Source organism: Pelobates fuscus, chromosome 1, assembly GCF_036172605.1.
Source record: "Pelobates fuscus isolate aPelFus1 chromosome 1, aPelFus1.pri, whole genome shotgun sequence".
Taxonomy (NCBI): domain Eukaryota; kingdom Metazoa; phylum Chordata; class Amphibia; order Anura; family Pelobatidae; genus Pelobates; species Pelobates fuscus.
Window position 1 is genome coordinate 14,367,693 of NC_086317.1, and position 12,040 is coordinate 14,379,732.

At 43.3% G+C, this 12,040-nt stretch overlaps 1 protein-coding gene across 2 annotated transcripts in view; it reads left to right on the plus strand.

Moving 5' to 3' along the window:
* The first annotated feature begins 4,206 nt into the window (after window positions 1–4,206).
* Window positions 4,207–12,040, plus strand: part of ATP6V1A (ATPase H+ transporting V1 subunit A) — a 46,159-nt gene continuing 38,325 nt past the window's right edge. The window contains exon 1 of one of the 2 annotated variants that reach the window (XM_063446358.1): window positions 4,207–4,328. The gene's annotated coding sequence lies outside the window, so the exon portion shown is untranslated. Of the gene's footprint in view, window positions 4,329–11,684; window positions 11,777–12,040 lie in introns of those variants that run through there. The other variant, XM_063446363.1, reaches the window with a different exon arrangement.

The window sequence follows — 12,040 nt, forward strand, 5'->3', positions numbered from 1 at the left end:
AGCTATTTTTAATAAATGTATCCATTTTGTTAACCTCAAACCAGCTGTTGTACTGCTTTGTAACAATAGCCGCAGCCAGGTTTGGCACAGTTTGGAGTCTGTTGTAACAGAAGCTGCAGTCAGAACTTTCACAGTCTAGGGGTAGGCAACCTTCTGTAATACTCTCAGGAGAAAATTTATTTGGAACTCAACTGCAGATGAAATAATAATTTTGATACTGTCACTTTAAGAAAATATAATTTATTTAAATAAAGGAAATTAACTTTGGCAGTCTAACTGCAGGAATAAGGTTTTGAAATAATAATGCATGAATGCTTGTAAACTTGTTTTAGAATTGCAACACAAGAATATAGCATTTATAGAAAATAAGGAAATGTTTAATTAGCAACAATTAGTATAGTCCAATAGACTTCAAATAAGGAATGCTTTATTAGCAGTAAGCAGTATAGTCCATATGACGTCAATAAAGTAGCCAGAGCAGGTGAATCCTGTAGTACAAAGTATCACTATGATATGGAGAATTAATCTTGGTAATGAAACATATCCTGGTTTGAGAAGTAGTTGTAGTTAATAGAGTCCAAATATAATAATAATAAATCATATCATTGAGTGGTTTGGCAAATGGTATATTTAAATAGAGATAGTAAGTAGAATCCCAGAGGGCTGACTTTGGTATCCCTTATGCTTCCCAGTTAACTTAAAGCAGCACTGTCATGGCCGAATCCCGTTTTTTTTTAACCCCCTCCCCCCCGACTCCACTACATCTAACTGACCCCCTAGTCACCCCCAAATGAAGTAAGTGAAGACATGCAGGAATCCGAGGTTAAGTCTGTTACTCGAGTGGGAAAGAGGAGTAGAGCATTGCCAGGATTAAAGCCAGAGGTTCGGTACCCAGGAATTCAGATTAGCAGAGTTCTGTAGCGAAGCGGAAACAATGTATCGTGTAGCGAGAGCACATCAAACACAAGAAATTGATTGAGCACCTTAGATGCAGTCGCAGCTTCCTTTTGAAGGGAAGCGCGTTTCGTCAGACGCATGGGCAGAGACTGATTGGTGAAACCCGGATATAAAAACGGTAATGCCGACTGGGATGAAGCCAACATGGAGGAGTTCCGAGACAATATGGCGGAATCCTGACACCTTCAACAATCCAGATGTTGTGGACTATGTCTTTCTAGATACTTTTCCAGCATAATGGATGTAAGAGCATTATGGGAGATGTGGTCCATAACATCTGAAGTGCTGAAGGTTGCCTACCCCTGGTCCAGGCAATGTCCAAAGTCCTTTCTAACAATAGCTGCATCCAGAATCCTTAGAAGCAATAGATGGAGTTGGAACATTGAGCCAGTACTCTTGATTCTACTGCTGTGAGCTACGAACAAGCAACCGAAGATCCAATGAGCTGAGACTCACCAAAGTTGGATGGTAGAAGATTGGAAGAATTCTGCCTGCAACCAACAATGATATATTTAGTTTAATTTCCGGTGCTTGGTTTCGCTGAAGGGGACATTACATACATTTATGTCCAGTTATCAGCTTGGGTATAATCTCTCTTTTTCTTTATTGTGCTTGTTATATATTGTTATATACAACCCCTTCAGTTACTTACTGTAATCCAGCGCCGGGCTCCCTCGACACTGGTGACCTCTCCTCCCACTTCGACGTCGACTCCCGAGTGGAGTGGAATGCGCATGTAGAAACATAGAAACATAGAATGTGACGGCAGATAAGAACCATTCGGCCCATCTAGTCTGCCCAGGCAAGAGCCGCACGCGCATTCAAACAGTCCATAGGAATGCATTTCTCAATGCTTTCCTATGGACGTTCTGCACGCTGAATGCGATTTTCGCATCCAGAGTCGCAGAAGCGCCTCTAGCGGCTGTCAGGAAGACAGCCACTAGAGGCTGGATTAACCCTGCAGTGTAAACATAATTTCTCTGAAACTGCTATGTTTACATGTGAAGGGTTAAAACCTCTGGGACCTGGCACCCAGACCACTTCATTGAGCTGATGTGGTCTGGGTGACTATAGTGTCCCTTTAAAGTATGTTTGAACTCACCACCCCTTTATTGAATGATGACTTACTGGTGCTGACTTTAACCTATTGGACTACATAAAATAACGAACCTTACTTACAGCTTGAATTCAGATAGGCCATCCTTAGTCTTCAGCAGATGCCACCATCCCTTCCAAGTGCCCACAACCGGTTGGCAAACACCAAATTTACTGCCTGGATTTAATTTCTTTTTTAATGCTCGGACTTGCTGTATGAATCCATACATAAATAGATATATTGAAAACTCAAATCAGCTCAGTAAGTGAAATATGTGATGTTACTGATAGATTTATAGCAATTAGAAACCTACAACTATAAAACGTAAAACGTAAAAAAAAAAAACAAAACATTGAAAAAGCCAATGCATAGAGCCCCCGGATTGTTGTTTTGCTGTTTTTTCTCAGCCAGAGTTATTTTCTAACGTTAGAATTCTAAGTGAATTTCAGATTTAGGGCCAGAGCAGCTAAATGGAAAGCCAACTCTCCAGTTCATGTATTTTCACTTTTACTTTGAAATTCATTTATATTTTCACATTTTCCTTTTGGTAAGTGGACATTTTGAGCCCTGCTCTAGAGTGTCCTGGCACTGATCCCCTGGTAAATATAAAACCGTTTAGGAATAGTGTAGATATAATCCGTTGCTCCCCCCTTCCTTGAAAACAGGAATAATGCAGGTCTAGCATTTCCTTGTTATTAATGTCACTTTTGTCCAACTTGGATGGCAGCGATTGGCTGAGAGTCCAGGCTAACCCACCCCCCAATAAATTGCTCCCTGTACTCTCAACCACTCTCAAAATTGGACAAAAACTAACACTGATAAAGGGGATGTGTTTATTATTAATCATAATAACCGTGGCCGAGAAGTGAGTGATCTCAGGGCATCAGAAATAGCACCAATTTATAATAAACTGCCCCAAAATGGTCCTTGACATTAAATTATTGCTACAAGCACCATAACCACTAGAGTGGTTATGACGTCAAGAGTACCCAGGCCTTGTGTCACGGTAATTGTTATTTTATTATTAATATAGCGCCATCAGATTCCTTAGCGCTGTGCAACGGGTTGGGACCTGGGTTCCCCTAACGCTCTGATACTCTCGGTGGCTGGTGGCGTCAGCTGACCGCTCCCAGCCAATGAATGCAATTTTGCATAGGAATATTACAGAATTGACATGATACCCCATTGATGCTGCCATCGTTGGAGTCACACCTCTGCAAGCAGAGAGGGTAAGTGTCATATGTAAAGCGCTTCATGGTGAAGCTCCACGCATACACAGGGTTATTTACTACAGGGTGAATTCAAAGCGAATTTCCAGTTTTACGGATTTCTCCAATCCCTTTTCATGTAGTGTAGATTAATGCTCTATTTTCTATGAATCCTTTCTACAGTCCTCCCTAGAAAAACACTGCGTTTTCAAATAGAATTTACTTACCTTAAGTAATTTTACCGGCTCAGGGTGCATGCACGCGCTCTGAGCTGTCAAAGGTAGAAAGGGAGTTAAGGAGGAGGAGGGAGGATGTGTATTTCAAAAATAAATTGCCAATGGGATTGGGAGTGGGGAGTGCTTCCTTCAGTGTGGGAGGGAGAGGTGACCAGGTGCAAGGGAGATGCTGTTAAGTCTGTCAGCAGCATGCAGTACGTGCTGACGTCAGACATATTTATGCACAGAATTGACATTAGGTAACCCTAAAAATAATTTTGGGCTGCCTATGCCACGTGTGCTGGGGGAGCAACCAGCCCGTGGCACACAAGTGCCAATAACTCAGTATGTGCAGCGTGCAAGACTCCTACCACCATGACCACTTTAAATTACTGAAATTGGTGCTTGGAGTAGCCCTTTAAACTGGGGCAGGCTATAGGGTACCCTAATCAACATAACAATGTCCAGGAAGACCTGGTGGGACTGGAACCCCATACAAATCTCATAGATTGTAAGCTCCTTGGACCAGGGTCTTCTATATCTCGAAATATTCACTTTCTATAATAGTAAAGAATATGTCGGTGTTATATAATGATAATTTATAATTTTTATGATGATATAATTTATATAATATGAATGTGAGCTATGGCGGTGGTAAGGGCACAGTTGCCCTCAGTAAAGATGGCGGCGGCAGCTCTGGGCGGCTCTCGCGAGGCCGTGCTGGGGGTGGCGCTGGGTGTTGCAGTCAGCTGATCGGTGACGGACGGTGGATCCTGCAGTAGCAGCGCACTCTGTGGCCGGGCCTGTAACACGGAGCCGGCTCCTCGCCCAGCAACAACCAACCCTGAGCAGGTAGGCAGGCACGCCTGGGGCCTTCACCCACATCCAATGACACCCACCCACCCACCTACCTACTGGGCATCCCCCATTCAATGACACCCACCTACCTAATGGGGATTCCCCCATTCAATGACACCCACCTACCTAATGGGGATCCCCCATTCAATGACACCCACCTACCTAATGGGGATCCTCCATTCAATGACACCCACCTACCTACTGGGGATCCCCCATTCAATGACACCCACCTACCTAATGGGGATCCTCCATTCAATGACACCCACCTACCTACTGGGGGATCCTCCATTCAATGACATCCACCTACCTACTGGGGGATCCTCCATTCAATGACATCCACCTACCTACTGGGGAATCCTCCATTCAATGACACCCACCTACCTACTGGGGATTCCCCCATTCAATGACACCCACCTACCTAATGGGGATCATCCATTCAATGACACCCACCTACCTAATGGGGATTCCTCCATTCAATGACACCCACCTACCTACTGGGGGATCCTCCATTCAATGACATCCACCTACCTACTGGGGAATCCTCCATTCAATGACACCCACCTACCTACTGGGGATTCCCCCATTCAATGACACCCACCTACCTAATGGGGATCATCCATTCAATGACACCCACCTACCTAATGGGGATTCCTCCATTCAATGACACCCACCTACCTCCTGGGGATTCCTCCATTCAATGACACCCACCTACCTACTGGGGATCCCCCATTCAATGACACCCACCTACCTACTGGGGATTCCCCCATTCAATGACACCCACCTACCTACTGGGCATCCTCCATTCAATGACACCCACCTACCTAATGGGGAATCCTCCATTCAATGACACCCACCTACCTAATGGGGATTCCTCCATTCAATGACACCCACCTACCTAATGGGGATTCCTCCATTCAATGACACCCACCTACCTACTGGGGATTCCTCCATTCAATGACACCCAACTACCTACTGGGGATTCCTCCATTCAATGACACCCACCTACCTACTGGGGATCCCCCATTCAATGACACCCACCTACCTACTGGGGATTCCCCCATTCAATGACACCCACCTACCTACTGGGGATTCCCCCATTCAATGACACCCACCTACCTACTGGACATCCCCCATTCAATGACACCCACCTACCTACATGGGATCCTCCATTCAATGACTCCCACCTACCTACTGGGGCATCCTCCATTCAATGACTCCCACCTACCTACTGGGGCATCCTCCATTCAATGACTCCCACCTACCTACTGGGGCATCCTCCATTCAATGACACCCACCTACCTACTGGGGCATCCTCCATTCAATGACACCCACCTACCTACTGGGGATCCTCCATTCAATGACACCCACCTACCTACTGGGCATCCTCCATTCAATGACTCCCACCTACCTACTGGGGCATCCTCCATTCAATGACACCCACCTACCTACTGGGGCATCCTCCATTCAATGACACCCACCTACCTACTGGGGCATCCTCCATTCAATGACACCCACCTACCTACTGGGGCATCCTCCATTCAATGACACCCACCTACCTACTGGGGCATCCTCCATTCAATGACACCCACCTACCTACTGGGGCATCCTCCATTCAATGACACCCACCTACCTACTGGGGAATCCTCCATTCAATGCCAGGGACACCCACCTCACCAACTGGGTCATTCTCCATTTACTGTCAGGTATCTCCCCCTATCATCCTCCATTCAATGCAATGATACCCATCTACATACTGAGTCAACCTTCATCATAGCTATCGATGCGGATGAGACATCTACCATATAATTCCAGGGACATCCACCAACTTCCTTTGGCATCCACCATTTACTGCCAGGGACATGCATCCCTCAAATGGGGTATCAATAATTCAATGCCGGGGACATTCAGTCCCGCACGTGGGGCATCCACCGTTTTAGTGCCAGAAACATAACTCTCACTTTGGTGATTAACTGTGTTTATGATGGGGTTCATTCAGATAATTGCTATTTGCCTTTATATTCCTGGGAGAGGATATGTTATATACTATAGCCTTTGAGTGCGGGGCAGTTTTTATATTGTTAAACTGTATTCTTTAATATATAATGCAATACGATAAACATTCTGCTGTCACTGTGTAACTGGGCACTATTTTCTAGATCTGTTTATCTGTAGGCCATAATCACTAATTAGAATCCAACCAGGGTTTTCACTGTCTTATTTATCTATGTATGTGGGGGGATAGTAAATGCAAACTCCCCTCCCCTTTTTGGCTTCTAATGTATGATTCCATTATTGATTGATCTTCATTCTTAGTTTTGTGAACGAGGATCTCCTCCAGTGACATATTACACATGTTTAGTGTGACCATCTGTTTCCACAGAAATTGGGGAGGATCTGACACACCAGGGTCATTCTCCAAACCAGGAACAGCCAACCTTTGGCACTCCAGATATTGTGAACTACATCTCCCTTAATGCATTGCCAGCATTAGGGCAGTAATAGCATTATGGGAGATGTAGTCCACATCATCTGGAGTGCCAAAGGTTGGCAGCCCCTGCTTTAGAAACCAATTAGTTCTCCATATCAGCTGTAGATACAGCGTGGCTAATTTAGCCTGAATTTGTACATTTTGGTTTTCAGTTCCCTGATAAAATGTTTAGTGAGTGCACCCTATGGACCCCTGCAAGCAGAGAGGGTAAGTGTTTAGTGAGTGCACCCTATGGACCCTGTGGTTGTTTATCTCTAAAGAGGCAATACAGTGCTTTACAAACTCTTGGTCTTTATTCATTAACTTCGGAATCAGAATCGAAAGCCGATTTACAAAAGTTAGGTACAAATAGATGATCAGGAGCTTAACTCGATTAATTTAATTATTTTTTTAGCTGCAATCATACCGTTTGGATTTCAGTTCAAATCTGAATTTAATTAATAACCCCGCTGGTGGCTTTAATTGTTGGCTCATTAATAAAGGTACCCAAGTCAGTGTTATAAAAAATCTAGTAACAAGTTTCCTTTGGGGTACTTGGCTTCAATGAGTCACATACAGATTGTGACATTTTATATCCCTTTAGAAATCAGGGGTTAGGAAATTGCTCTATGTCAGGGTTTCCCAACCCAGTCCTCAAGTCCAGGATTTAGGGATTACCTGTCATGGTTTTTTCTTTCTAAAAGAACCTTAGACAGGACTGGGTAATCCCTTAATCCTGGACTGGTAGTGGGTACATGGAGACTGGGGTGGGAACCACTGCTTTATATCAGAACATACGGTTACAATTGCTATTTACCATTATACATTAATATTTAGTCATTCTGCTCATCGAAAAGTCATGGGGGGTATTTAAAGGACCGCAAGTTCTAATGGCCTGAAGAATTAAAGGACACAAGAGCAGAGTTTGGAGAAACTCCTCAAATATGCCGAACTGGAGGGTTTACTTGGCTTTGATATTTCAGAGCAAGTTTTCCGAGTTCCTGCGGCCACAGCGCGCTGTTTTATTAATAGATCCCTCAGTTTAAATATTTAAGAAAACGTATTTTAAAGTAATTTCTTTCCTCTTTCCAATGGATTTGTATGCTGTAGGGTCACTGAACGAAGCTGGAAGTCGTTTTATCCCATTTACTTAATAGATTTGCACTTTATTCAGCAATTGTGTGCAATAGCAACAGAAACTGAAAGCTTGGTTACTTCTCCAAATGAAGTAATATTAGGTGTTAGGATTTCACAAGTCTGCAATACAAAACGTTCCAGTTCATTAAAATTCCTCCTAATTTCAATTCTGAGAAGTATATTTTTCGGGTGTACTGGTTTTACTGGCTCGTGTGTTTGTAGAACTGACCCCGAAGCAAATAAAATGCTCACTGACTGTGACTTCTAAGACCTTCTATTGCCAGAGTTCACATATTTTTCCAGGTGACCTGGTTTATTACCAGCTAGTCATAGGGTCTGTGAGTTGGAGATGGATGTGTGCCTTTGCTGTGTATGCTGGGAGTTGTAGTACAATACGAGATTGCTGGTGCTTGATTGGGGGCTTAGAGCTGAAAAGGATCCATGGGCCCCATTATGAAACATGAATTGGCAATTCTGGATTCTTGTGTTTAGATCATGAGTCTGACACTAGTTAACTAAACATTGCTGCCATATATAAAACTTCCCCTATGTGCATTTATAAACGGGATCATATAAAACCCATCTGTATAAGCAGTCTGACGCGTTTCACTGGGAGAAATAGGGCTCACTGTCTGTGGGGCACATAGGGTCCATCCTATCACATCTCTGGGAACTAGAAACGTCTCTAATGGACGTAGAACAGCGATTGATTTGCATATACAGTGCCAAAGCTACCACTGACATCGCGTGTGTTATTGCTGGTGATTGTGTTGTTTAGCTGTGCATTTATTGCGTTATTATCTGGGGTTTAGGAATAGCTGAGCGAATGACCTGGCCTTGTGCACGATTTTAATGTGTCCGAGTAGGCATGTATTTAAGAAAGTGGTATTACTGTGGCGAGATCTGACATGACTGATTTAATGAAACCATGTGTCGTTCAGAACAAGTCTTCATGTCTTGTAACTATTTATACATATTTTACACACACTCTGCATCACCGTGACACAATAAACCAGTGGTTTACGCTGCATTTCACGATCTAATTCAGGATGTTCAGCCAGATTTATGTCTGCTTTACATATTGGCAGCTAAGTCACTAAACTGTGAAACACAAACTTTAGGCTACGATTGCCAAATTAAAGATTTATCCAGTTTAGTTATGGCTGCTTTGCTATTCCCTGGTAAATAACCCAGTTTGAGTGATTTTGGGTGTCTGATGTGCAATGCATTCCTTGTTTGAATGGCCAGGGAACTGTGTGCACGAGAGTCAGGTGACGGTCAGCTGATTGCAATGTGTCTGTCATGTGACACCTACTCACTACCACAGAAGGGGGAAGAGACTGTCATCCTGCTGCTTCCCTATTGCATTACTAGCATTTAACTCATTGTGTGCTAAAAGCTGTGAAACACAAAATCTCACCAAGTAATATTCATTCATTAAAACAAGAATTGCAGAAAATTGCATCCACGGTGGAAACATATCTGGTTTATAGAAACGTGGTTCATTCACAGTACAACCCTAATTATTATTATTATTATTATTATTTATATAGCGCCAACAAATTCCATAGCGCTGTAAACACTATAGCCGTGGTAATGTTATTCAGTATTCTGTCATGCTTTATGCTCTTTTACCATTAGTCACATGTGGACACAAGGATCCCATCTGACCATACCCACATCCCAAGTTAATTTAAAGGGACACTATAGTCACCAGAACAACTACAGCTCATTGAATATGTTCTGGTGAGTAGAATCATTACCTTCAGGCCTTTTGCTGTAAACACGGTCTTTTCAGAGAAAATGCAGTGTTTACATTACAGCCTAGTGATAACTTCACTGGCCACTCCTCAGATGGCTGTTAGAGATCCTTCCTGGGTCATGGCTGCCTAAAATGCACCCAAACATTCAGTATCTCCTCCCTCTGCATGCAGACACTGAACTTTCCTCATAGAGGTTCATTGATTCAATTAATCTCTATGAGGAGATGCTGATTGGCCAGGGCTGTGTTTGAATCATGCTGGCTCTGCCCCTGATCTGCCTCTTTGTCAGTCTCAGCCAATTCTATGAGCAGCCCTGCCCTATACCTTAAAGGGGTCCCAAACCACTCATGTTTGTTAGAATAAGCATACAGCTTTATCTACACATTGTGCTAGCAGCTTTGCTAGGAAATGTATAGATTAAGAGAAAAACCTATTTCAAAATAGTTTTTTTCCCCCAGCTGTCAATCAATGCCTCAGAGGTCTCTCTGCTCTCTAATCTATGGCATGCGCTGTAGTTGCTATGGAAACGCCCTACCTGGCGCTTCTAGAATTGGACATGGAGTATAGGAATGGAGTGACGTCACTGGCAAGATTTTGTCCTGCTCTGGGATGCGTCTCACGCAGGACAAATCAGAGGAGACGTCCATTAGGTGAGCGTTACACCAAGAGTTCCTCAGTTCCTGGAACAGAGGAAACGTGAGAATATCTTTTTATTTTCCATTTAATTTATTGTGTATCTTTGTGATAAATGGTGTATTCCATGCATGTGGGAGCGATTTCAGGTAAGGTCCTTTTTTCATACGCAATTCAGTTTAAGCTTAGGAGATATCAGTTCATTCTACTTTATTGCCCTAAGTCCCTTTGCTATGACTTCCGATTGCCCAGATAAGACTTTACCAGATTGTTTGGACACAAAGATCTCTCCTAACTACTGTGACTTGCTCAGATATATTGTTGTGCCGTCAGTTGGAGCGCTATCTGATAATTCCTCGGTCCTCGCGTTTCTTAGGTCATTTGCAGTGTAAGCATTAATGGTAATCGACCCAATATCTCCCGTTTGTACACTTTAAAGGTGTTCTAAAACGTGAATTGCGCATATATACAGATCTAAATGTGCTGTGTCTTTCAATTGGGAATATTCAATCGTATATGTATATAATATCTTCTTCGTCTTCTTGTCCCACCCACTACAAAATGCACATGCGCTGCAAGCCCTCAATCAAATGCTTCTCACAGACAGGAGCTTCCCTATGGAGGACATTCAACTTCCCTATGCAATGCGTGAGGATGTAGAACGTCACATGACCGGGCTTGACTGCCGTCGTACCAACGGAAGTACCTTCAGGAAGACGCACTAGATATGGTTTTAACCCTGTAATGTAAACATTGCCGTATTTACTAACCGGCAGTGTTTTACATTGGAGGTTGAAGACAACATGGACTCTGCACCCAGATGACCTTATTTAGATAAAGTGCTCTGGGTCCTACGGTGCTCCTTTAATGACTGTAAAAAAGAGGTATTGTGCACACGATTTAAACATATATAGACCACTTTCTGGATGTGTAGCTGTCCCTTTAAATCTTATATTCCTCTAAATGGCCGTTTATAGTATTCGTGACTATTCAGGATTCATGATGTCAAAGGGACGTCTGGCAGCACAGAGCTTCTGCTTGGCTTACCGTGTACTGTTCGTGGCTTACAGGGTCCGTTGGGTGTATGCGAGTTTTTAGTTCACCCTTTTCTGTTTTGTTTTACATTGTGCATTTTTTTCCTCAGTTCACCGCAATGCACTTCTTAGTAGATAAACCCTGTGACTTCTTAACCTGCACTCCAGGCGGTGTGGAGAGGATGCAGGATGTTGGCTCCCAGCTTGCCCTTGAGATAGCTGTGCTGGGTGCCTGCAGTGATATTGCAGTATGTAGAATACAGCAGTAGTTCCTTTTTTGTGATTTAAACTGGAAACTTGGTGAGTCACAGGATCAGGAGACTGGATTGTGTCTTTCTCTCGTGCCGAATCATTCTCAGACAGGGGCTGTCATCAAATTCATAGAACTGAATCTCTACAATAAGAACGGTAAGGTTATCCCTGCCAGCGGGCCGTGTCTTTCATTGTGTGTGTGTGTGTAGACACAACATTGATTGTGTGCTTTTTGTATTCAGAGAGTGATGATGTGCCTTAAATTGCACAGAGGCTGCATTGCATTTAACATAGATGCATTTTGCCCACATTAACAATAAGGTACACTCCTTACTCCGTCTAAACTCTTAGAGTGCTGCAGTAAAAGTAAATTGTTTTCAATTTCTTAGTCATAGATGCATGGTATAGTCCTTCAGGAGA